The 27,657-nt window shown below is 43.8% G+C and overlaps 1 long non-coding RNA gene across 4 annotated transcripts in view; it reads left to right on the forward strand.

Annotated features, from left to right (window-relative positions):
- Positions 1-26,568, forward strand: part of LOC143824105 (uncharacterized) — a 102,996-nt gene extending 76,428 nt beyond the window's left edge. For 3 of the 4 annotated variants that reach the window (XR_013226692.1, XR_013226698.1, XR_013226689.1), the window contains 2 exons: positions 20,190-20,238; positions 23,310-26,568. This is a non-coding gene — a long non-coding RNA (uncharacterized LOC143824105). Of the gene's footprint in view, positions 1-12,487; positions 12,612-20,189; positions 20,239-23,309 lie in introns of all 4 variants that reach the window. The other variant, XR_013226701.1, reaches the window with a different exon arrangement.
- The last annotated feature ends 1,089 nt before the right edge of the window (positions 26,569-27,657 follow it).

The raw sequence follows: 27,657 nt of genomic DNA on the forward strand, positions 1-27,657 counted from the left end.
AGTATCTGGTGTCACACGCCGCGCCTGGGCCTGCACTAGGAAGATGCGGAACTGGAGGATATTAGCAATGCTAACAATCCAATCGGAGCTGCCAGTCGTAGGCTTTCATCTTGCATGGCGTTTTACACAAGGATATGAGCCTACGCATAAAAGGATCCTTTGATTGGCTGATTCCCAGACGATTTATGCACTAATGAAATCTTGCCTGATGTAGGGAAAGGAAGTCATCAGCCGGATTCCCAATATAGCTACGCACTATCCATGTTGCTGCCACTGATGGCTAAACCATTGCGTCAAGCCAATTATACAGTCTTACTTCAGCCAATTTAGCCTCTGAGTTTAGACTCTGCAGCTCAGACACCCACAAGGTTCTCTTATCACAAGACAAGGAAAATGTGGTTATGTTCAGAGTAGTCACCAGTGTCAGCACCCCACCCCACCCCGCTGCATAGATCTTTCCCAATATGCAAAAATATAGAGATGAAATGCAGATGGCGGTGGTTGAAAAAGCTTCAGTTGTTAAATTACTGCATGTCTAGCGGCTTTTCAAAAATAGAAGAGCAGTGCCTCAACAACAACAACAACAAAAGAGTAGCAACTCTAGAAAGAGGGATCTGGTGAATAACAGGAGCAAGGCAGAATATTTTATATTCTAATAGTGAAATTGGCCGTTTTTTGGATACTTAAATCCGGTGTTTGAAGCTGTGAATGGGCAAGACAGTCTTTCTACAAACCTGAAAAGGGCCCCAGGTTTGCCGAAAAATGTGAAACCTAACCCTACCCCTGCATTGTTGTTTTTTTTAAAGCTGACAATGATAAAAGTAGTGTCTGTAGCTTTAAGCAATAGATTCCTTCAACGGCTGTTGCTAGGCAACCACAGCATTCCAGCCTCGGTTTATTTGAGGGAAAGGCAGGGGGAGTGGTCAGGGACCTCTGAGGGAGGATTCATCAGGACCACGCTTGACTAGGGTTACCAGCTCCAAGTTGGGAAATTCCTGGAAATATGTTTGAGGATGGCAGGATTTAGGGAAGAGTGAGGAGAGGCCTCAGCAGCAAGATATTAGCAATGCTAACAATCCAAGAGAGATAGAGCCTCTTGTGGTGCAGAGTGGTAAGGCAGCCGTCTGAAAACTTTGCCCATAAGGCTGGGAGTTCAATCCCAGCAGCCGGCTCAAGGTTGACTCAGCCTTCCATCCTTCCGAGGTCGGTAAAATGAGTACCCAGCTTGCTGGGGGGTAAACGGTCATGACTGGGGAAGGCACTGGCAAACCACCCTGTATTGAGTCTGCCATGAAAACGCTAGAGGGCGTCACCCCAAGGGTCATACATGACTCGGTTCTTGCACAGGGGATACCTTTACCTTTACCTAACAATCCAATCTGAGTTGCCAGTCGTAGGCATGACGTTTTACACAAGGATATAAGCCTACACATAAAATGATCCTTTGATTGGCTGATTCCCAGACGATTTATGTTGTAGATCTTCTGAATCTACAGTACTCTTGAAGCTCCTTCTCAGGCTACTCTGCCTCTGCAAAGGGTACTCCACAGCTGTGGTTTTAATACTACCCTCCAAAGGATGACAGAATTTCTACGTCTAAAATTCAGATGCAATTCTGGGAGATTTCCAGGTCATACCTGTACGTTGGAAATCCTAAGCCTACATACATCCTCTGAGGAATTGATACCATCTGACTTTCATGACTCAACAAGGGCTGAATCTGCACTTACTTTGTTTATTCCGTTGTGGATCCTGCTGAATCCAGATTGATTTGAACTCGGGTCTTCCTCTATTCTCCTCATTCCCATTGAAGCAGATAAGTGTTCATCACATGGTTAGGGAAGCTCGGGAGGGGAGGGGGGAGCCAAGCGCAGCAGGAGCCTCTTTCTTTTCTTGAAAGGGGGGGGAGAGGATTTGAGACAACAGAGCGGGGGGAGGCAAATCTCTGCCGAGAGAAGTTAGGACTTCTAAAGCTTCTTCTGAGAGAAGTTAGAGCTTCTCCTTTAAGGGGTGTTTGTAGCCTGGGAACAAGGAAGCCTTTGAAATGAGGCCTTGGCCTTTTTTTTTTTTTACAACTGAGGCTCAGCAGCAAGTTAGTCTGGACAAGCAGAGAGCTCTGCATGCTTTCTCATGCTGATTTTTCAAATACTGAGGGTTATATCCACCCTAGAATATTGCGGGGAAAAGGGAGGGTCACTCCGGATCAGTCCTGCTTGTTGCAGAGGGAAAATTTAAATCAGCCAAAATCAAAATGGAAATCGCATTCAGTGGAGGCGGCAGGGACTAAATCGACCTGGGATTGGAATAAAAGCACCGTGCAAATCCAGCCTAGGCCTGGCCACCTGCTACAGTTAAACAGCATCCAGCCTATAAAAACCAGTATGGTGTGGAACTTATAGCTTCTGGCACTTGGGCTGGCCAGCCTTCTGGCAGATGGTTTTCCTGAGTAGGATTAGGGGTAGGATAGGGTTGGAAAACTGACAATGAGGAGATAAAAATAGATTTCCTGATGGGTAGGAAGAGCAGGATGCAGAAAAAGAGAAGGGGTTAAGGCCAGGGGCTATCAATGAATGTGGAGAGGAAATACTGGGGAGAATGTAATGCATTCTGAAAGTCCTTGCAGGTTCCCATTTGCCAATATAGCTGTTTTGTTTTTATTCTTGTCTTCAGCCCTTCCCTGATGGCTCAGTGCAGATCACATCAGTTTAATCTAGTATTAAAACACAGATAAATTAAAACATCACCTAAATTAAAGATTGAGATTAAAAAATATTTGAAGTTGGAATTTAAAAATCAATTAAAATGTCTCTCTTTCTACAGATTAAAACTCATGGGGGGGGGGCGCTAGATCTTAATTCATTTGGTAGATTATAGACAGGGAGGCCAACATTTCTAGATATTTCTAATTCTCATCATGACCGAATTGGTAGACACTTGGATCCAGAGAGTGACACATTGAACCTTCAAGGCAAATCTTGTTACAGACCTGAAAACTAGCTCAAGTTTGCAGAAAAACATGAAAGTCCTCGTGGTTGAGATGTTCCTCCTTATTTGGCTTCCTTTGGACTATTCCATTAAAACAAACAAATGCAAATAAATCTGTAGCTATAGTAGCTCATAGTATAAAATATACAACTCACAATGGATCGGCAGGATCCAGATAGCGCTAGTGTTTAAAGCAAGGTTCATGCTGTCTAGACAAGCAGAGAATGTAACTACACCTTTCCTTTTTCCTGCTTCAATATCCATGTTTGGAGTGGGACATCCTGAGGACCCCCCTCCCTCCCTCCCTCCCTCCCTCCCTCCCTTTTTTTTTTTTTTTTTTTGCCAAGTGAAATTTGAAAACATCATGTGGATACTTTTCCAGTGGAGGAGTGAAACAGGCTTTTTATCACTCTGAGCTCCCGAAAGGACCATTTGAATGTAGGCTTCCTGTCCAGGGAGGAAATGCCCCTGTCAGTAACTCGGATGGACTCTGATTCTCAATAACTTTCCATCCTGGCAAGCCATGATTCAGTTTCCATTTATACAGTGAAATGAGTGCTTAAATAATCAACAGCAAAAAGGCTGCAGGAGGAAATGAGCCATCCTTCAAAACAATTCTTGTCTGTTTAGTTTGGACTTTGTTCTATTGTTAAAGGATTTCCTTATGTGCAAGGTATTAGAAATAATCTATGCAGGCTGTATAGGGTTTTTTTCTTCTTCTTCACACTGCACAGGGAAATATGGCAATTATTACCTTCGTTGTTCTAGAAGGAAAGTAAACTGCTAATTTAACAATGGAAACAGCGAAACTTTAAGGACGATGGAAAAGAAACTATAGTTTTGGTGGTTTCCTCTATCATACGAACCAGAAGACCGGGATCAGAGAACCTTGGCGGCCTAGAGTAGTTCTTTCAAGATCATTTGGTTCTAGCAACATGATTGTAGACATGCTAGGTAAGCCAGTGAAATCGTCACCAACCAACATATGGGTTAAATTTAGGCGTTCCAGCTAGAGATAATTCTTTCCGAACATGAATGGGAACATAACAAATTATTGTTGGGTCTGATTTGGGTAGGGCCATTTGCAGGTCATGACAGCTGCCTTCTGCCATAAAAGTGGCATGCTTTCAATACCTCGCTAAACATATGTAGAATCTTCATAGAATGTGTGTCCAGCCCTGGCAAAGTGGAAGTCCAGGCTGGTCGGTCTATGCTTCACCTTGCCAACTCTTAAAGCACCAGGAATAGATCACTGCCATTCAAATTCTTAACTTTACTACCAGCCTTTATCATGACAAAATTCTCTCTCTCTCTCTCACCCACACACACACACACACACAAATGCACACACACACACACAGGTGGGGAGAGAGAGACTTATGGTTTATAAATCCCTTTTTTGTCATATTCTCTCTCTCTCTTTTAGGGAATAGAGTGCTTGCTGCCTTGATTTCATGTTTGACACCATCTCTGTTTTTAAGTACACAATAGCCAGCTTGGTGTAGTAGTAAGGAGCTTTTAATCTGGTGAGTTGGGTTTGATTCCCCACTCTTCCACATGCAGACAGCTGGGTGACCTTGAGCTAGTCACAGTCCTGATAGTTCTGTTCTTGCAGAGCAGTCCTGTCAGGGCTCTCTCATCCTCACCTACCTTTGAGACTGCTTTGGGCAGAGAAAAGTGGCATATAAGAACCAACTCTTCTTCTGATCTGGCGAGCTGGGTTTGATTCCCTGCTCCTCCTCCACATGCAACCAGTTGAGTAACCTTGGGCTCACCATGGCACTGATATAGCTGTTATGACTGAGCAGAAAGGGCTATTTCATCCTGACCTCCCTCACAGGGTGTCTGTTGTGGGGAAAGGAAACGGAAGGCAAAATTGTAAGCCGCTTTGAGACTCCTTTGGGTAGGGAAAAGTGACATATAAGAACCAACTCTTCTTCTTTTTGTTGTTCTTCTTCAAAATGGTGATTTTGACTCTATGGTGCTTTCCACATGCAGTTAGGGTTGTGCTGTTGCTGCACTATTTCTGAGGCTGTTTCCAACACACTACGGTGACAATATGGCTTCCACGTGGCATATTTCCCTACCCAGTCAGTCCCTCATGAAGAACATTGCCTACCACCCTGGAAAAGGCTTCACGTGTGCTTGTTAAATCAGCAGATGACACATTGTTAGGATATTCTAATAGGGTTCGGGTTACCTGAATTCCCACTTTTCGTTTTCTAGTATATTTCCAGCCATTTTCATGGAGGAGGTTTGTCTTTCCCCTTCTATCTCTTCAAGAAAGAGCTACAGACTTACAATGAACTCTGTGGGTTCAGAGGAACTGACACCATAACACTGTCAATTGCCTCTTTAAGAAAAAAAAAAAAAACAGCCTCCCTGGTGAATGGAAAATGACACCAGTGTGTGTGGGGCTGAGAAGATCCAGGCCTTCCTGTCCACATGAATGTTACTCTGGCTTTGCTGTGATCTTTTCTGAGACACTGTGGCACAGCAAGTCCGAGAGAGATGGTAGGAAAGATGTGGGGAGTGCAGGAGGTGAGTAGAAGCACTGTAATGCTGTAGGAAAATGGTTTCCTAATACCGTTCAGGCAACTCATCCACATGTAATGGGCCTGTGTGTAGTTTATTAGCGTTCTTGATTTGCTTTAGAAGGAATCTAGCCTTTCAACAAAAACCGTTTCAATTTCCGGTTCCGCTTCAGTTGGGCTTTTGATTGCAGTCTGTTCATTTCAGGGTTTCCGCCTGATGTGTTTATGCAGCCAAAATAAAGTTGCTGTTAGTTATGTACCTTCTGGGCGCCTCCTCTTTTAAGACTTCACGCTATCCATTGCAAAACACTTGTTTCCCTTATCCGTACACCAGGTGCTCTGCGCCAGACATTCTTAACTAGCAATGATCAATAAACAGGCTTCAGATTTCTAGCAAAGATTTTGTTCCCGTTGGGTGTGCTCCCCTTCCCTTACGTTTCTGTGTGGCCCCCTCCCCTTTCTTTCTGCTTTTGTTAGTGTGATTAACTAGCATGAACTGTCCATGGACTTTCAAATTGTTTATGGAGGTTTGTGCCAGTTTGTGAACAGATACATTTCCAGGAAAACGGTCTCTGCTCAATCTAAATGTTTACAAAACTTCAAAGAATCAGGGGGTTAGTTTCAAACTAGTCTTATCAGTTTCAGAAAAGTTTCCTTCCCCATTTGCTGGTGTTTCTTTGTGATCAATTCCCATTTTCTTGCACAGAGCTTGCAAAATCCTACCCCCCACCCATGTTGGATTTGTTGTGACTCTGTATTTTGAGATGAATCCTTTTACGTTTGCAATTCCAATGGCACTAGATTCTGCTGGACATTCTGCACATTGTAACTGGTTGTGCTGGGCTTTCCACCCCCCCTTGCTTGGATCATGATTGTGTATTTCATATCAGTCAATTGAGGTGGCATTTCTATAATGGTACTAGTTCTGCTGAGCATTAGTACATTGCACTGATTCTACTGGGCTTGCAAAAACATCCCGTTTAGCTTCTACTGCAGGGATGCTCTGGCTTGATCTTAGTCCTGTCATGTTTGTACTGCCACTGTGGCACTAGTTCTGCTGGGCTTTCAAAAATGCCCTGTCAGTTTCCACTGAAGAGATTCTGTTCTGCTTGGCTTCAATTGCCTTTTCTTCTTGTTCCGTGATTGTTGTTTTCCTCCATTTGGAAGCAATGGAAGATGAACAACTTCTTTGGAGAGTTGTAACTTGAAACTTGTAAATCTTATCCTTACCAAACTTGGTGGGCAGATAGAGGAGTGTCAGCCACAGAGTCTCTGCAAAGTTGGTGTCTCTAGCATGTGTGTTTGTGGGGACATGCTACCATATCATGAACCTTATGAACCAAACCAGTTTGTTTAACCCCTAGAAGTGTGTGATGATTCTTGGTTCATGAACTGGGCATGCAATGAACCACAAATCGAACCAAACTGCATTTTCATGGTTCATGCCTATCCCCGGTTGCTGATACGATAGCAGTGGTAGCAGTAGGAAGGTGGGAATCTCAGGACGAGAGCTTTCTTGCTGCTGACCTTCTTCTTTCCCCCTGGTGCCTTGAACACCACTGATAGACCATATTAAGGAGGCTGGGGAGGGGATTATTTTCTCAAGTGTGCCTGATATCTACTCTCCCTAGGTTGGAGACTTATATTAATTTATACTGCTGTCATTGCCAAAGCAACGTTAGGTGCAAGAAGCCAGAGGTCTTAGCCCTTCCATACTCAGTGAGGAGATAGTGGGGGGCTTTTTGCACGCCTTCAAAATAGCACAATGGTTGCCAATTGAAAACGCTACTGATTTGCTGTTATGCACAACGTCGTCGACAATCTGCCACACACCTGAAACCGATCCGCAAAAAGCGCTTCCTTGTAGCGCTTTCAGGGAAATCCCCAAAAGTGGATTCACCCTCCGGAAAGCGATACACTCCTGCAACCAATCTGCAACACTAGCGAAAAAGACCTGTGCGTTAACATTGTTGCGGTTTCTACAAAGTCCCTCCCCCTGGCTCTCTCCTCTGATCTTCCGGCGAAGCCATCGCCATTTTTTTTTCTCCGAGCGAGCGGGGATAAACACACCAGCGAGCCTCTTTCTGTTTAGAGGCTTCCCCGGCTTCAGTCCCTCCCCTTCAGTCACTAAGCACAAAGAACAGAAAAGCCCGTTTGCTGATGTATTTTCCCTTTATTTTTTACACATTCATTCAGCTGAAAATCGGGCCCATGAGGGGGGGGGGATTTTTTTTTTCACTCGGAGGGAGCGTGGCAACGATCAAACGACAGCTCAAACACACCAGGCAGCTGGATGGGTCACTCCGTTGCAACGAATTAACACAGATTCGTTGTAATGGGTCTGTTTTTTTTTTTTAAAAAAACCTTTCTTAAAGGGAAAGGGGCTGTTTGGGAGCATGCTAACGGCTGCCCATTGGCTGCTTGACGGCCAGGGGCGGGACGAGCTCGGCAATAGCGCTTCCTTTCTAGCGATTTTTGCCGAGACTGGAAGCCTGTGGGAAACACTACAAAACGCAACTGGATTCCACTACAAAGGCAGGTATGCATAACGACGAATTCCACTATTTTAAATGGCGATTTTTCATTCAGTGACCAATTTGCTACAAAGATCCCGGTGCGTAAAGCCCCTGGGCCTATGCTTTAGGAACAATCCTAAGCATATGTACTCAGGACTAAGTCCTAAATTATTCAGAGGGGCTTAGGGTTATCAGTACTCTCTTGACAACTGGCATGGGATGGGGGAGACATACCAGGAGAAACAGGAAAGCCTAGGCCATGTTGCCAGCACTGCACAGGAAGTGACACCATCACACCCAGTCTGGTATCTGGGCAAAAACTCTATGGTAGAAATCACTTTTACCATAGAGTTTTTGCTCAAATATCTGTGTTGCCTGGATGCCACTGGAGTGAGGACATCACTTCTTGTGTGATGCTGGAAACATGACCTGGACCTTCCTCTTTGTCTTGGTTAGTCCCCCTGCCAGCCAGTTTATCAGCATCTGAGGAGCAGGGCCTTGGGAGCACAGGATTTCCACTTCCACTAGCAAATCTAGTGGGGCTTACTCTAAGGATTGTGTTCTTTGATCGCTATTGCTTACTTTGAGGAGACCCCCCCACACACACTGGAATGTGTACTTTTGTGGGCACGACCTCTTTTGCATCATTCAGCAGAGCTCAAATGTTACTGTCATGTACATTTTCTTTAGGGACCCCTGAGCAGCACTCACCAACACCTGTGACACCTGTGCTTGATTTTACCATCATTACAAGCCATCCAAGTAGCACAGCAGAGAGCATGATGGATTGAGCTGCAGGCCTGTGATTCAACCCGCTGTTTCTCCAGTTCTAGGGAAGGAAAAGAAAAGCTCAGGGCGGTTTACATAAAACTTATAAACAATACATGAAACAATCTATAACATATAAATAACTGGAACATTAATACTGATAACTGATCATTGTAACAGTGCAAACAATGCAACAGTGCAATAGTGCAAACAGGTCCAGAGCGCACTGATGGAGTTCTGGGAGGGAGGGAGCAGGGGCCCTTCAGACGTTGTTGGTTATGCCTGGTCTCACCAAATGCCTGGTGGAGGAGCTCCTTTTTGCAGGCCCTGCGGAACTGTTTTAGCTCTGTCAGGGCCCTGATCTCCTCCGGGAGCTCATTCCACTAGGTGGGGGCCAGGACAGAGCATGGTGGGTGAAGGGAACAAGGAAAATCAAGGAGGCCCTTAAAACTCAGCTTTATAGCCAAATCACAGTTCTGAGGTAAATATCTCCATTCAGCAGCTACTAAGGGGACCAATGCTACAGAAGGGCACTAGACTTTAAACAAAACACCCCAAACAAACAAAAACACAGCCTTTGAGTCACTGCCTCCACTATATATAATGAATTCAAAGACAAACGTGGAATTTTAAAATAAGGCTATACAGCTATTGTCAGATTCGGTTTCATAACATTTCTTAAATTGCAAATCATCTCTACAGTACAATGCCTAGTGCGATATCCATGGGCCATGAAGCTTATAGATTTTAAATATACTGTACCTTCACTGTATTTCCTTTCTTCCCCCCCAACCCTTCCTGTTGCATGGACCATATTTTTGGCATTAGTAACCCAGATAAAGGATGTGTGTGTATGGTTTTTTTTTTTGATGTGTCATCAGAATGGCATAATCCATCACTTCTCACTTCATTTAACTTCACAGAACAACACTGCACTGCGTGCCCTTTTATCAGCTCCGACAGAAACCTGCCTGCTGACAAAAAGTTATGTCATGCATTTTAACAAAGGGTTACCCGCGGCAGACTTCGCCTTGCCAAACTTCCTTTCTACTTTCAGAATTTCCTTTCCTTTCATGAAAGTGATCCCTATCCTGTCCTTAGTTAGAATGTTGTAGTTTATAGTCTGTGTAAATAACTGGAGTTAAAGGCATTTGGGCTGGATCCTGCCCATTTTTTTTTTGTCTGTTTCTAAAGGCACACATACATAGCAGAGTTTTAATAGCCGTGAACTGAAGGCAAGGTTTATCATATATGGACCATATGAAGATCCAAGGCTGCAGTCTTAAGGTCATTTTCCTGGGAGAAGGCTTTTAAAAGATGTCTTTAAAAATGTGAACTGATATTAACCATGTCTTTAGGGCCAAGTCTCTCCTCCCCCCTAGAAATTGCATGCATTATGCGAATTGCACATTCATGGATGTCTTCTATTAAGCTTTCATCTCTTTATTTATATATATATATATATATATATATATTAAAATGTGCCATGTTAGCTAGATTTCAAATATTACTGTCATGTGCAATATATATGAGTAATATTTTAAAATGGCTAAGAAGGACAGATATGAAAAGTAATATGTCATATCGCTGCTATTCAGTGTCATGGCTTAATTTTTATCATTTCTAGCCACTTTCTTACGCACTTGTATCGAATGCCAATAATGTGATTTTTAAAACAAACATACAAATAGAAAAAAACAATGAACCAGTTTCCTTTAGCCTGCCAGTCCAAGCCAACAAGAAAGTAGGTACCAGGGATGACATCAGGGAGAAGGAATCTTACAGTATATTGGATTGTATACATACACTAAATAAACATTTCATGCTGGATTGAGAGAGAGAATTATGCGGGTATCATATTTGAGCCATGAACAGTACACCAATCTCAATTATCCTTGGCAATAACCATGAATGGTTTTGTGAGTTCCCAGAGTCATCTTGTTTCAGGAAGCCTAGAAATGCCACTTCAGTCTAAAGTCTTCAGATATTATCCATTTTTGTCTTTTCTCATATATTAACCTCTTATAGGCTGCACATGGAACTGAAAAACTCAACCTGTTCCCCACTGTTTTTTTCTGCCAGGGTGCGTGAAGATTTGCCATCTCAGTATGTTACCCATGGGACATGTTTACCATGACATTCACATCACATTCACATCATTTGGGACATTCGTACCTGCAGGACTATCTCTTCCACTATGCCCCGCCCCCAGCATTGAGGCTGAGCAATCAGAATCCTCTCAGGGTCCCCGACCTCAAAGAAGTAAAACTGGCCTCAACCAGCACCAGGGTTTTTTCAGAGCTGGCCTCAACCTGGTGGAATGCTCTACCAAATGAGATCAGGGCCCTGTGGGGTATTCACCAGTTCTGAAGGACCTGTAAGGCAGAGCTGTTTCTGGGTTGAAGCCCAAAAAGAAGAAGAAGAAGAAGAAGAAGAAGAAGAAGAAGAAGAAGAAGAAGAAGAAAAGTTGGTTCTTACACGCTGCTTTCTGCAAGCACTCTTTGTCAGACTAAGAACTGACCATCATAACAGTAGGAATATATAAGCAAAAGTTAATCCTGTTACATTAGTAAACTGTGTCACAGCATCCACACACAGTCACATGATAATTCGCTGCCAAACAAGCCACTCAAACCCCTCGAACCCATTTCTAGTTCACAAAGACAATGTCAAAGCCAGTGATCCATGGCTCACACCCTACTATTTACTGCCGGCTCCATCTGTCTCCATACTAGTGTGAAACTTTCTTACAAGCAGAAGCTAAGCTGGCAGCTATCTTGTCCTGGGACCAGAAAGTAGAATGCAAAATTACATTATATATTACTAACAGTCACATAATCCCAATTAAAATAAATTGTGAGGAATGTGGATACCTGTTACATAAGGTTGCATAGTATGTATAGTGAGATAAAAAAAAACCTTTGTCCTTGTTGAGTCCAGGGTATGTCAAAGTATTGAGTGTGGTAATAACTTGCATTTCTGCAATTTCCCTTTCTAGCCTGTTCTTGGAAGTTTCTTTGTAATAAAACAGCTACTTTCAGGTCCCTTATAGAATGTCCTGGAAGGTTGAAGTGTTCCCCTACAGGTTTTTCAATCTTGTGGCTTTTGGTCAGACTTGAATCTACTGAATTTTTAGGCACCCATAAAATTGTACATGGCCTCCACACTTATGCTGCCATTGAGCTACTTACCACTGCCATGTATTTTTAGCACAGGCAAATCCGTAAGTGGATGAACTGTCCTCTTCAGCTGAAGTTTTGTTGTTGCTTCTGAACTCCCAGCACTGGGAAATGACGGGCTCCACTGGAGGTCCTTGTGAGAATAAGAGGGAACATCAGGCAACATTAGGGAAGGTCTTAGCCTCTATGCCCTGTTGTTGGCTCTCCAGAGGCACTGGCTGGCCTCTGAGCCAGGACGTTAGACGGACCACTGTTCTGATCCAGCACGATTCTCCTTATGTTCTTAATAGGAATATTACAGAGGAGTCCCCGTTTTCACCTGCAAAATGTTGTCACGTATATGTTTAACATACTGTTCCACTGAGAATTCAGGGACAAGAGATGACAAATGCATTAAGAAGACATAGAATAACAGAACTCACAACACCTGGCGAAATATCAGGGTTTGTTTTTTATGTCATTCGTCTTCTCTTATCATGATTTCTCTGGGTTCTTTCTTCTGCAGGAATCACACATTTTTATGATGGTTGTGCAGTCAAAATGCAAAATCTGAAAAACTGAAACAGTCAGTTGAATGGTGATTGGCATATCAATCCAGGCTGGAAATCACCTTGTGGTGTTGGCAAACAGTAAGAAATGGCAGGGATGGGGGGGGGAGCTGTTGTGTGGAGACAGCTGCTTGTCTCCGTGTGGGCTTTGCTTCACTGTAACGGAGTGGCTAAGCTCCTTTCCTCTTCCTTTGCCTCAAGATCCTAATCCAACACAATTGTTTGTTCCTTCCCCCATTCCTGAATCATGGATTTGTGTCCTGTTTTTTTTAAAGAAAAGCCAATCCAAACATTTTACCTGTCTTTTCCTGTCATGGGGTAAGGTGGGGTGGGGGCTTTAAAAAGGAATCTCTTACCTTTTCCAGTTTTAAATGATATGGGAGAGGGGTGCAGGTGTGACTTTGGGAGCAAGCTGAATGAGGTCTACTTGGAAATAAGTCTCATTCATTCATTCATTCACTCACTCACTCACTCACTCACTCACTCATTCAGTCAGTCAATCAATCAATCAATCAATCAATCAATCAATCAATCCAGTTATTTACTGCCTTCCCCTAAGGCTCAGGGCAGTTCACATAGAATGCAAACAAGAACAATACATCAAACTCAGTGATTATAACAAATGAAGGTAACAACAACAACAACAAAAACAATAAACATAGAAATAACATTCTAACAAGGTTAACAGTTTAACAGGCCTATAGTTGGTCAGAACCATCGTATGGGTACAAGGGAGGGAGGTTCGGGGGTCCAGCAAATGCTGTTTACGGTAGTTACAGTCAACCTCAACCAAATGCCTGGCGGAAGAGCTCCCTTTTGCAGGCCCTGCAGACCTGTTTTAGTGGGGCTTACTCCCAGGACACCATTCTTAGGATTGCTGTTTCAGTTGTCTTGCAAAGAATGTTTGCTATGCAAAGGTTTTATCTCTTGAGTGCAAGAGAAAACTTGAAGTGGGTTTTGGATGACTCATGAGGATCTGGATACACAGATATTATAACTAGTGGAAATGGAGCCCTTTTAATCAGTTCCATTGTTCTAAATACATATTTCATGCAATTAACTGGCCATTCAAAAACACATCCATGCTTGATGCAATTTTGAGTGGGGCAGTTGGTTTCTAATATCACTGACTAGCTAACATCTTCCCCTAAGATCTGCTAAAGAATTGATAGGAAATTGTATTTCTATTTTAAGTTCATTGTTCAAACTCTCTACTTGAGGACTTCCTGCCGATTTGGGGGTGGAGTGGTGGGGGTGGAATTTTGGGGGGAAAGGGACCAAAGCAGGATAATGCCATAGTGTTCACCCTCTGAAGCAGCCATTTACTCCAGGGAAACTGATCTCTGTCATCTGTAAATAAGTTGCAATTCCTGGAGAATTTACTGATTTATTTATTTATTAGATTTCTAAAGAGCCCTCCTAGCAAGTCAGCTCAAGGCAGCGTGCAAAGCGAAATATAAAATGTTTAAAACAAATACAATTTAAGTTTAAAATTAGTTTCAAAGTAGGTAACAAAAAGATTAAAATTTAACAGCAACAGTTTCTCCACAGCATGTATTGAACTTATTCCAAACTAGTAATCAAGCCTGCTGTATGAAAAATACAGCGGGCGCTAGGTAAGGAAGCCCCCGGCAGTCGTGCGCAGCGCGGCTGGCGGGGGCTGCCTTGGCCAGCGGCTTGACGCGGCGAGAGGCGCTTCGCCCAGCCGATGGTCTGTCCAGAGGAAGGGGCCAATCGTCATCCCAGACAGAGCCCGCCCTAACTCCTCCCACTAAGCCCTTATGGCTTTATTTAGTCCGCGGCGCCCATGGCGCAGCGGGCTGTGTTAAGATAGGTCAGGCTGGTCTGGGGATTCATCGATAGATAAATGGCCAGGTAGAATAGGTGGAGCCATAGATGGGTGGGGCCATAGACAGATAAGTGGGTACATCTTCAGGTGCAACCTTTGTCTTACTTACAAAGTTTGAAATGAGTTGTGGCTTTTAAAAGTTCAAAATAACTTCAGAGGATATCATAACTACATGGAGCCTTTAGGCAAACCAAAGAAGTTCAATTTTCCCATTAATGTTTAACAAGAAAGACCATTTCCACATGCGAAATCTGTCCCTGGACAGCCTTCAAATGTTGGTGGGTTTTAGAGCTCCCTCCACATGACGTCGCCTGCATCCCGAAGCTGTCCGGTAGCTGGGTTGAGTTTTGCCATTTTTAACTCGTGATTTCAGGAATCGCCCAAACTGGATTTTCATCCCTAAACCACACGTCCCATTGGTGAGCAACCAGGGATAAGTCCATATGGAGGGGGAAACGCACAATAGTCTTGTCAGCTTTGTCCCACCCTTGCACCCACCTTCCTGTCTCTATTTCCTGCTCCAAGTAATTTTTTTTTAATGGTGCGGTTCAGGTTTCAGGGCGACCGCAAACTTACATTGCTAAAATACAATTTTCCTTAAAGCATCCATGGTCTTTCTAGGATCAAGCAGGCAAAACACAGCCCCTTTTCTGTTTTCTGGAGGAATGAGCTGGGAAAGGGGGGCAGGTGATTGGGCAGCCTTCTCCCGATCATACAGGAGTCTGAGTACCTTGTTTTAAGCCAACCATTAACACAAAATGTCTTTTTGGGCTCCAGGAACCATGTTCAGCATCTCAGAAATCCACTCAGACAGAAATAAAGTAAAAAAAAATACGAATCCCAAAAAGGGGAGGGGGGATGCTGCATTGTTCTCTGTTTCTCCATAGCAACACAGCAGTGTTGATTTTAAAAAGCATCTATGTTCTGGCATTACCGCATAGCAACGCTGAAGTGCCTTAAAAAAACTCAGTGCTCATTGGGGAGAAAGTTTTAGTCTACGACAGTGGTCCCCAACCTGCGGGCCGCGGCCCGGTGCCGGGCCGCGAAGGCCATGGCGCCGGGCCGCAGCTCCCTCTCCCCGCCCCCCCCCGCAGTAAAAAACTTCCCAGGCCGCAAGCTTGCGGCCCGGGAAGCTACTTACTGCGGGAGGGCGGGGAGAAGGAATCAGGGCCGGGCTGCGCCCGTGCAGGCCGCGCCCGCGCGGCCCGATCCGCAGGCTCGGCCCGCGGGCGCGGCCCGATCCGAGGGCGTGGCTCGCGGGCGCGGCCCGATCCGCGGGCGTGGCTTCCGGGCCGAATTGTGGGCGTGGCCCGCGCGGGTGCGGTCCCCGCGGGCGCGGCCCGATGCCCTGCCGGTCCCCAGCCTAATAAAGGTTGGGGACCACTGGTCTACGAGATAACTGCTGTGCTGTGATTGGTGGCTTGCTGTGATTGACAAGCCAGGGAGTGGAGGGATACGTTCGGCTTGTTTTCTCTTGCAGCCTCATCCGGAGGCAAAAAGCCATGAAGTGGAAGAGGGAAAATGCTGGAGGGCTGCAAATGCGAGATTTACCATCCCGCGTTTGCAAGCAGGAAACCACTCACATGCAGAAACCATCAAATCAAATCATTCTGTTAGAGAAGTTTCTTCCTTTTTCTCTAGTCTGAAATGTCAATGGTTCAAAATCCCAACAGCAAGGGTAATTTCTTTTTAGTTAGGGAGCAGTGGGAACAGTTCCACAAATGCTGGCACATCAAGAACTAGCATTAAACAACCTGAACATTTCATTTGTCTTAAAGCCCAGGCAGCTCTAGCATCCTGAGGTTTGGAACTGAAGAGCACAGCAAATCTACCTGGAATAATTTGACTAGATTGTGGGGTGGGGAGAGATCTAATCAAAATGATGGCTAAATTACAGGATTTCCTGCTTCTGAACTTTCCTTCCGGAAGCATAACCGTTAAGTGCAAACTGGATGCATTTAATATTGCCTGCTTCCTTTGACGGTCAGCTTGAGGAAGTCAGCCAAAGGTCTACAATAGAAGCCTCTAGACCTGGAAGGAGAGAGGAGGAGGAAACGGTTTTCACTAACAGATACACACAATTCAATTCATTGACAAAGCATCAGAATCAATATTTTAAAAATGAAATTGCCTTCTCCTGCCATTTTGATACTTTATATATAAAACCCATCTGTTTAAGCAGCTGGAAGTCAATGAAAGGGGAGGTCAAGAAAAGAACTTTTTTTTTATTTCCCAGAGGAAAGCCTCATCCCTGGAAGTCCCACCTAACATCTTCCCAGGGACAACCTGCTCCTGAACGATCCAGGGAGGCAGGTGACCATGGCTGTTATTGGCAGAGTTTCAATAAACAGTGACCAAAGTACCACGTTGTTTAAAATATTCAAATAAGATTTTTTTAAAAATTCAGTAGAGAAACAACTGTGTACAGACAGAGGAGGGAGGAGAGTTGACTAACTAGCTAGCTGTTGTCTACAGTCATCATTCTGTTGTTCAACAACTGTTCTATAAGCAAGCAGGGGGGAGTGTGCTCCAAAAGCAGGAAGTGTCCTGTGGAGCCACTGAGGACACTGGAGGAGAGTGGTGAAAATCATCAGGAAGTTCCTCTCCTATCTATGCTAAATATTGATCTCCTCCAATGCCCCCTGCAGGACACGCTTGTGTCCCGCAGAGAGAGCCAGCTTGGTGTAATGGTTAAGAGTGCACACTTCTAATCTGGCGAGCTGGGTTTGATTCCCTGCTCTTCCCCCACATGCAATCACCTTGGGCTTGTCACAGCACTGCTAAAGCTGTTCTGACCAAGCAGTAATATCAAGGCTCTTTGAAACTCCTTCGGGTAGAGAAAAGTGGCATATAAGAGCCAACTCTTCCTCTTCTTCTACCTCACAGGGTATCTGTTGTGGGGAGAGGAAAGGGAAGGCAATTGTAAGCCACTTTGAGACTCCTTTGGGTAGAGAAAAGTGGCATATAATAGCCAACTCTTCTTCTTCTTCTTCTTCAACAGTGGTCACCCTTCACTAGGGCCCTGAAGTTCTCCCAGAATTACAGCTGATCTTCAGATTTCAGAGAAAACGACAGCTTTGAAAGATGACCACTAGGGCACCAGCTACCTGAGCTTCCTCCCCAAGCTCTATCCCACCCTTCAACATCACCTTCAAATCTTCAGGCATTTTCCAGGCAAGAATTGGCACCTCTGCTGGAGAGTGCTGAATCTAAGGAACTCTGTGCCTGCTTAGAGTTCTTGTATTTTATCTCGGACTCGGTGTTCAAAACAAACTCCAGGTAAATCCCAGCACAAATTAGGTGGCCCATTCCAAAAGCAAATTCCAAGGGAGCTACATTAATCTGTTGTAGAAAAAAAGTGTCAGATTCCATTTTAAAGATGAGTAGGTTTCTTTCTGCATTAATGACTGGCGCTTACTTTATTTGATATACGAAGGGAATCACTAGTCAGCAACCAGTGAGCAGCAGTGAGGAAGGTCTAGTCTGGTATGGCAGTGACCTCGCTGGTTGCACAGTGACATAGAAGAAGAAGAAAAAGAAGAAGAAGAGTTGGTTCTTATATGCCGCTTTTCCCTACCCGAAGGAGGCTCAAAGCAGCTTACAGTCACTCTCCCTTTCCTCTCCCCACAACAGACACCCTGTGAGGGAGGTGAGGCTGAGAGAGCGCTGATATCACTGCTCGGTCAGAACAGTTTTATCAGTGCCGTGGCGAGCCCAAGGTCACCCAACTGGCCTGCATGTGGAGGAGTGCAGAATCGAACCTGGCATGCCATTTTGGGAAGGAGGTGCAGGTCAACATGACCGTATATGGTCATATCACCTGATAAAAGTTTAACAAATTATATTATATTATATATTATATTATAATTATGTATTAAATAATATATATAAAATTATGAGCGGCATGAAGGATGTCATAATCACGGCTTACAAACCAATCTCTCTATAACCCGTCCCTGATGGTGAAACGGAGGGCCTTGTGAGTGTTGAAAGTCTCCAGCTCTGGTTTGGGAAATTCCTGAGATTTAGGGACAGTGCCTGGGGAGGCAGTGTTTGGGGAGGGGAGCAACCTCAGCAGAGAAGTCATGCCATGCAGATTACCCTCTGAAGATGCCATTTTCTCCAGGGGACCTGCTCTGTCAAATTTGGAGATCAGCAAATTAAGGGGGATCTCCTGGTACCACATGGAGGTTGGCATAGCTACCTTAAGTGGGGCTATCGATTGGAACTATGCCTGGGAGGAAGCACTAGCCCCCAATGCATTCTCCCAAGCCTTTTTCTTCCCGGCATGTGAATTTTGACTTTTAATTTTATCATAGTTCCCCTACAGACACAACTAAATTGTTTGATCTGTTTCATGTAGTTAAATATAAACAGAAAACATAATAGTTGCATTTAATTTGGATTTTTGTTTGGTCCACAAGTAAGGCTGGGACACCCAGTTGGACCAGTGGTGGGCAGCATTATGGGGTGCACTATCCCGTTGATGGTGGGATGGCGTTTCCAGGTGAACCCGGAAGTGGCATAAAGCCGCTCTAAGATTCAGCAGTAACTCTATGGATCTGCAATACAGTTTCCAATGAATCCTAGAATGGCATGACATCACTTCCAGGTTTGCTCCAGAAATTATATCATTCTGTTGTTTCGATTGTGATTTTTGCTTTATTCCCATCCCCTGTGCCAATCCACCAGATGGTGGCAGAGGGTTGAAGCTGTCAACAAAAAATCTCACGCTATAGTGGCAGACCTGGTAAAGCTAGCCCTTAAGATAAATATGCAGTTTATCATGTTGGCCACCCCAGTCAAAATTCCAGTCAAATTTGTTCCAATATACATTTTCTCAAAAATTTAGACAAATTATACTAATCTGTCCCCAGCCATGATGGTACAAATCAGTTATTAACAAAGTTATAAAGTATCAAAGTTCCCATATGAGTGAGCTAAGCATGAAAGCATAGTTGGAAAAGTAAAGCCTATGTATGAAATAAGGTTGACTCAGCCTTCCATCCTTCCGAGGTCGGTAAAATGAGTACCCAGCTTGCTGGGGGGTAAACGGTCATGACTGGGGAAGGCACTGGCAAACCACCCCGTATTGAGTCTGCCATGAAAACGCTAGAGGGCGTCACACCAAGGGTCAGACATGACTCGGTGCTTGCACAGGGGATACCTTTACCTTTACCTTTATGTATGAAATACCTTACCCAAAATAAAACAAAATGGCAGCCAGTTGAATGTTGAGGAGGCCGAAGAGGCAATTGAGTCTATCCTGAGAGTCTCCTTTCTGACACAAAATCTATGCGATAATTGGCCAGTCAAGCAATGTCAGGCAGTGACATTTTGTTCCGTAGTATTTGCTCTACATGGCTTTCAATGGTGACACATTTCAGACATATTTTTGTTTTGCGCCAAATTAAATTTTCAGACATATAGGAGAAAGGATCCTGGTTTTACAGGCGATTGAATTCCAAACATGTTTCTGAGTATATGGCTTTGTTCTGCATCAGACTTGGATAAAATTCTCAGGGACTGGACTCGTCCCTGAAGAAATATCCTTGCCAATTGTTAAAGAGAAAGGGTACCTCACATATTAAACCAGAAACAAAATAAAGTAGGTTTGATCTAACAATGTCAGTTTTTCAAATCACAAGGTCTCTCCTGTCTCACAGTTCTTCTCCCTCTGACCACTCGTAGCAGAAAAACAGGCCTCTGTTTTATTTTGATGATTGATTGAATATTTCCTGTTTATTTTAATGCTTTATTGTGTGCTTTCTATTTCCTTTGATGACTGATTGGATGCTTCCTGTTTATAGAAGAATCCTTTGGGGATATAAATGTCACCCCACAATTTCATCATAATTGGTAAGTCACTTTCTACTTTCACCCCATTGTTTTTTTTTCACCCTAAGACTCTAAAGCCTTCTTTTAAATTGCTTGTAATACGAGGAACCTTTTATCCCATGTTTGTGAAATTTGGCAGCCCCTGAGAATTTCATTATAATTGGGAACAAATTTTCCTTAGCATCTCCTGAGATCCCGTTCAATTTAGTGATCTTTGTTTTCAAAATACTGAAATTAAAACCACCTTCTCTTAACAAATATACTCATACTTCAAAAAACAAGGAATTTATAGGTAGTCACTATTACCTTTTAGGTCACACAATAGCCTCAGTCCAGAGGAAGGGCAATCTGACATGTACTCTTGCTTGTATCCAAAAGTCCATACAGCTTCATGTATCCTTTGTTTATTTTTTTTTCCTAAATTGGCATTGCTGTTTCATCCTTTCCACCCAATGGGCATTCTATGTCATTAATTCTGAAAACCTTCATTCAACATTTATATGGCACAGGCCCAACCATCAGTATTGCACACCCCCTCTACAGAGGAAGAAAATTGGGGTTAAAAGAGCAGGAGGAAATGAAGCTACCTAGAGGCTAAGGTAGAAGATTCGATAAAACATCAGCCTTTACAGCAGGGGTAGTCAAACTGCGGCCCTCCAGATGTCCATGGACTACAATTCCCAGGAGCCCCTGCCAGCGAATGCAGCCCATGGACATCTGGAGGGCTGCAGTTTGACTACCCCTGCTTTACAGGGTCCAAACAGCTCATGCAGAAGAGGAATTTTGGTGGCAGCTTTAGCTTTAAATGTCTACGCTTTTTGGGAAGTAGGCACAAATTCCATTCTCTTAAGACACAATAATTTTTTTTAATCTTTAAAAATCATATAACGTATCTCTCAGAACCATTCAAGGAATGTTGCCTGTTGCACCCCCCAAAAGATGTTTGTTTGTTTGCTTCGCAATTTATATACTGTCCCTCTTGAGGCAGTTTACATAGTATAAAATTCAATAAAACAAGGATTCATCAGTAAAAGCTGATTAAAGGCAGTATAAAAATGGCAGCCATTATATGTGTCTTTTGTATCAGGGAGGAAAATTTCGAAGAAGGGAGAGGTAGCCGAGATGGAAAGTCTGGTTCCGCGATAAAGTCAGAACTGAATTAAAAGTGATTGCAGCTACTATCTTACTCCTGAATACAGAACAACAGCAGGACGGTTTGTCTTCCCTGAACTTACCTCAGAAACAAAGCATAATTATTCCATGAAAATTGAGATTATTTTAAGGTTTTTCAAATGTCTGACAGTTTTAACCAGTTGTATTTTGTATCATGTCCACAAGTACCTGTGCTAAAAGACAGCTACAGCGACATTGTTAGCAAATAATTTAAAAAAATATATTCCAAGAGTATATCCTTTATTTCTTGGGATGAAAAAATCTTAGCAATTCAGTCCTAAGAACTACCCATTGCACACTTTTGAACTTCTCTGAGCTATTTCTGGGACATGTAGAAAGAAGAAAACTTACCAAAACTTCCTGGAATATAAATAACTGCATCCCAATTTAAGAAGATATGACCATAAGAGAAGCCCTGTGGGATCAGACCAATGGCCCATCCAGTCCAATATGTCACATGGTGGCCAAAACCCAGGGGCCATCAGGAGGTTTACCACTGGAGCCAGAACTCCAGTAGCACTCTCATTGTTGCCCCCCAGCACCAAGAATACAGAGCATTACAACTTCACCTGCTCAAGAACTATGTTAAACTTTCATAAGAATAATGGAATCCAGTCCAAAAACAAAGACTGATTCCGCACAGAGGCCTAAAACTCATGCCACCTCCTGCTTGCAAATGCCTGGTTGGAAGTTGCACATTTGTAAGCTTCCTGATGGGAGATCCCTCTCGTGTTTTCCCGCCACCTCATCTTGGATTTTTGCCTCCCAACAAGGTGGCAAGGGAAACAATGTGAATTTCCCTTCCTGCTCCTTTGCTTGTCAATCACAGCAAGCCACCACTATGGTTCTATCAGGGACTCAAACTTCTGAGCTCCCCTGAGCCCTGAAATTAATTTTTTTTAAGTGCACTTCCACGTTACTATGGAGAAATGTCACAACACAAAAACATTTGTTTAAAAAAAACTAACACTTCCATGTTGCTATGGAGAAATGCCACAACAATAAAACATTCCCTCCTCTTGTTGGGATTCCTTGTGTAATGGTCTCTATTTATGTTCAGGTAGATTTCCGATATGCTGGCCATGGTAACTGGACCCAGATGAGTGATTGTGTGTTCACAGTAAGGCTGCCCCATTTCAAAATGACCATCCATATTTTAATTTTACATGGGGAATGTAGCTTTGCAGTTCTCCATCAACACGGACTGTGCCTTTTTTCTTTTTAAAATCATGATCAGGAAATGGAGAGGGGAAGGCAGGTGCGAGGGCAGGCAAAATGCTGCCAAGACTGTCGTGCGTCTCTCCCTCCACACAGGCTTGCCCCTATTTGTTCCTCAGATCACTGAGCAACAAGAAGTGGCAAATTGAATTTTGGCGATTTCCCTCATCGCAGAGCAAATTTGACTAAAACTCTCACCATCCACTTGAGAGCTCCGGGTTGCTGCTGACGTCATGTGGAAGCAGCACTAAAATCTGAGAACAACGAGGGGGCAAATTCCTTGTGTGGAATCGGTCAAAGGCTTTAAACTTTAAGATGCCTTGGCGATATTCATAGTAGATTAATGTGTTGGAATGCCAATCTGAAACTTCTCATCAGTTTAGGGAAGCATTTTGCACAGTACTGAAAAACGCCCCGCTTGTTCAGTGATGATGGGAACTGCATGACTAAGAATTCACTTGCTCATTCAAGTTCCCTGCTTTTATTCCCTCTCCCTGACTTCATGTGCCCTTCATCGCTATTCAGCTTAATCTGATGGACTGGATAACGTCATGATATCATCCTGTTCAGTATGTGATCCCTGACTGACTGGTGCCACCCATGTGGCTCCTCTCAGAAGCACTGCCTTAACTTTTAATAGATTTCATCAGGCCTTAGTCACAAGGCAACCAAATGTAATAATAAATTATGTCACTTTATAGTACTTTCAGAGACATCACCCTGCCAACAAAAGTGCGTCTAGTCAAGGCTATGGTCTTCCCAGTTGCAATGTATGGTTGTGAAAGTTGGACTATGCGGAAGGCCGAGCGTCAAAGAATTGAGGCTTTTGAACTCTGGTGCTGGAGAAGACTCTTGAGAGTCCCTTGGACTGCAAGGCGAACAAACCGGTCAGTCCTAGAGGAGATCAGCCCGGACTGCTCCTTAGAAGGCCAGATCCTGAAGATGAAACTCAAATACTTTGGCCACCTCATGAGAAGGAAGGACTCCCTGGAGAAGAGCCTAATGCTGGGAGCGATCGAGGGCAAAAGAAGAAGGGGACGACAGAGAATGAGGTGGCTGGATGGAGTCATTGAAGCAGTAGGTGCAAACTTAAATAGACTCCAGGGAATGGTAGAGGACAGGAAGGCCTGGAGGATCATTGTCCATGGGGTCGCGATGGGTCGGACACGACTTCGCACCTAACAACAACAATAGTACTTTCATATTCAATATGAGATCCCTGATTGGCTGGATCGACCATATGGAAAGTACAAGAAAAGGGTAAGCAGTAACTGGGATAGCACCCAAAATATAGATGCAAAGGACAACAATGGCCATGGGGGGGGGGAATCATTTTTCAAAGATGATATTCACCCAATCAAACTGCATTTCAGAAAAGATTTCAAATCATAGTTGTATGCCTGAAAATAAAAAAATGGAGAGTATGCAGCACAGACCACTTACATTGCCTTTGAAAGAAGGAATGGGGGTTCTTATTTCATAGTTTGTAACTGTCTGATCTGTTCATTCATTTTCATTTAACATACAGCCCACATTTCTCACCGATCTTCAAAACAGCTTACAGTGCATTCCGACAGCATAAAGCAATAACTGAACAATGCAATTGGGCTAGGATTACAGAATCAGAAAGCAATATAAACAACAAACTGCCTAATGTAAAATAAGCTGTAAACAATTCAGATAAGAGTAGTTACTACCATAGAAGACAATGCAATAAAATAATAATTTTAGTAGAATACAATCCTATCCTGTTATTAAGGTGACCATTTTGCTACAGAGAACCAGTTTGGTGTAGTGGTTAGGAGTGCTGACTTCTAATCTGGCATGCCGGGTTCGATTCTGCACTCCCCCACATGCAGCCAGCTGGGTGACCTTGGGCCACGGCACTGATAAAGCTGTTCTGACCAGGCAGTGATATCAGCGCTCTCTCAGCCTCACCTCCCTCACAGGGTGTCTGGGGAGAGGAATGGGAAGGCGATTGTAAGCCCTTTTGAGACTTCTTCAGGTAGAGAAAAGCAGCATATAAGAACCGACTCTTCCTCTTCTCCTTCTTCTAAACTGCACCTCAGAGTCTGAGAGAGGTTGTGTCAGGGGAATATGGTTGGAGATCATAAGGGAAGTTCCATAAGTGTCTGATGGGCAACAATTTTGACTGACCCCTCACCTGTGCAGAACAGCGATGCCACATTCACTCTGCCTTGAGGAGGAACCTCCAACATCCTGGTTGCCTGGGATTGGCTGTACACATAAAAGGCCGAAAGTAATGGAGTAGGCAACAAGACATGGTGATTCCTCTGGGCTTTCCTTCAGAATACGTGTCTTCTATTTCTTAGTGGCGCTTCACAACTAGCTTCTCTGGAGCTACAGTGTTAGGAATTTCTTGGGGAGAGGGTCATTCACTGCTTTATTGTCAGGTTGCTTTTCTGAATAGCGTTTTAGCAAAAGCGATAATTGTTGTGACTCTGTGTTTGTTTTGCATCCCTATTGGTTATGATGATGCATTTGTTACCTCTACATGAAGCCTGAAGGTGAAAATCTATCCCAGGAGTGGTAGATTCCAGAATGACATCTGTTCCCAGTGGGGCATCTTGACTGCGTTGCCTAACAATTAGAAAGGAGCAGATGAAGGCTTGGGGCAGCAGAAAGAATCACAAAGGCCCTGAAACCGAGAGGAAGAAAATGAATGACGAAATAGAACAAAGATTTTCAAAGTGGGAGGAGGCAGTACCGTGAACCAAAGACCTATGTTTGAAATCACTTCACAATGACACTCCTCTCATCCCCAACAGACCCTGATTGACTAAGTCACTCCAGCGACATACGTTTCTGGTGATCCTGAATTCAAAAAAAAGATACGCACCCCAAGCATAGGTTATGGGAAAAGTTCCCCTTTGAGCTGTCATACAAATATCTCTTTATGAACGTGTGTGACTTTGATTTATCTCCTGTAGGGTTTCTTTCTTACTAGATCATTATTGTTCCTTTCTAGCCTGTGACCCTTGATACAACTATGAGGCCTTTGAAAGGGAAGGGGAGGAATTACATTGGAGCATAGATAGGATTTTGAACTCCGGCACCTCTTTTAAGATTACAGTGCCGTTGTTTTTCTCATTTGCCAAGTTCATTTTTTTTTTGTGAGCCATTCAACGGTAGTTTGGGGGTGAAAGCGGAACAGGAGGAACGGAAGGATCCGTAACTTTATTATAACGGCTTGGGTATCTGTTCTTTTACCTCACAAAACTGCCTGCATTTTAGCTCTAGTCATAACACTACCGAGTACTGATATGGAACAGAATTGCGTAAGACGGAACATCATTGGTTTAAAAGAGAGAGTGAGAGGTAAGGTTTGGAGTATAAAGCTATTTAAACTTTGTATGTGTGCGTGTAAACATCTCAACGTTGAAGCTTGTTACTTTGTCAATGGGGCCTAACTGAGCCCCTATAGCTGTTCGGACCACCACAGGCAGCATAGCCGTCTCCTTTGATCAGATCGGTTTGTTTCCTATCTGGAGCCCCAGAAGATGGATTTCCTGGCATTTCCGAACAGCCGAGAAGCTTGGAGAGGAGACCTGAGGACTTTAATTGGCTTCATAAACACAGTTGCCATAATTAGTCATAAAACATGGCTGTCACCACCATTCAGTCAGAAACAATTAGGTTGAAAGTAAGCCAGGAAACCCGAATTCATCTCCTCAGACATCGGGGGTTTGTGATGGTATGCGTTTATATCAGTCATGACTAAATTCTTTTTGTGTCCCTAATATATCCACATTCAGGGCAATTGAATTCATGGTTACTTTTAGGACAATGAATGCTGTTAAGGAGGTGTGAAGGTCTCTCTTCAAAGTGGAATAAAGGGGGGGGGAAGGCCCATTTCATCTATTCTGAAGCATGATGAGAGTTACTGACTTCACCGGTGTAGTGTGAGCTTCAGAAATGGAGCGAAAGGAGGTATAAACCATGCAGGGACATCACTTGTAGCACTCCTGTTTGTCAGGATGTCAGTGCCGATTTAAAATATTTTGCCGCCCTATGCAGGTATGCCACCTGCCACTTTCTCCTGCTCCCCTAGGGACTAACATCACCACAGGGGCTCCTCCAAGCACAGGTCCAACAGGTGAGGTTGAGGGTAGCCAACACCTGTTGTTTTCTCTCACACCACCACCTGTGAGTAAAAAAGGGACAAACTAGAGGACACCTTGGCTCTTAAACTACCTCAGTTCTTGAAAACAGTGTGGTGAGGGGATAAGACCACTCACCTGTCAGTCTCGTGGTCCCCTGTAGGATCAGGCTCCCCTGGTGATTTTCAATGTTTTTTTTAAAAATGGAGACTCTAAAATGGTTCCACATACCTGACTCAGGTATCTTCGAGTTTGGCTCAAGGCATCACTGCATTGGTACCCTCCTTACTATGTTCCCCAAGCAGGAGCTTTAGTGGCTTGGGTCGAAAACAAGAAGAAGAAGAAGAAGAAGAAGAAGAAGAAGAAGAAGAAGAGTTGGTTCTTATATGCCACTTTTCTCTACCAGAAGGAGTCTCAAAACAGCTTACAATCTCCTTCCCTTTCCTCTCCCCACAACAGACACCCTGTGAGGTGGGTGAGGCTGAGAGATCCCTGATATCACTGCTCAGTCAGAACAGCTTTATCAGTGCTGTGGCAAGCCCAAGGTCACCCAGCTGGCTGCATGTGGGGGAGCGCAGAATTGAACCCAAATTAGAAGTCTGCACTCCTAACCACTGCACCAAGCTGGAAATCCCCTTCCTCACTGTTGCACATTGCTGAAAATCCAGTGGCTCTGGCTGTATATTGATTTAGCCTGAAATCATTTATCGTAAGAGGGCCTTGTTCTTTTGGTTAGCCGCTCTATCCTCCCCCATCCCCAAACTCCCTTTCCCAAGATTCCATATCAGGGAGAATTGGTGTGAAACCAATGCAAGCTTCTGGGTATGGATACACACATACTTACTGCTTAATTTTTTAAAATGATGTTAAAGACCTTCAGTGCTTATACAGTCAACCTATGTTTTTTTTTTGGGGGGGGGGACAGTTT

This window comes from Paroedura picta, chromosome 1 (genome assembly GCF_049243985.1).
Source record: "Paroedura picta isolate Pp20150507F chromosome 1, Ppicta_v3.0, whole genome shotgun sequence".
NCBI classification, from domain to species: domain Eukaryota; kingdom Metazoa; phylum Chordata; class Lepidosauria; order Squamata; family Gekkonidae; genus Paroedura; species Paroedura picta.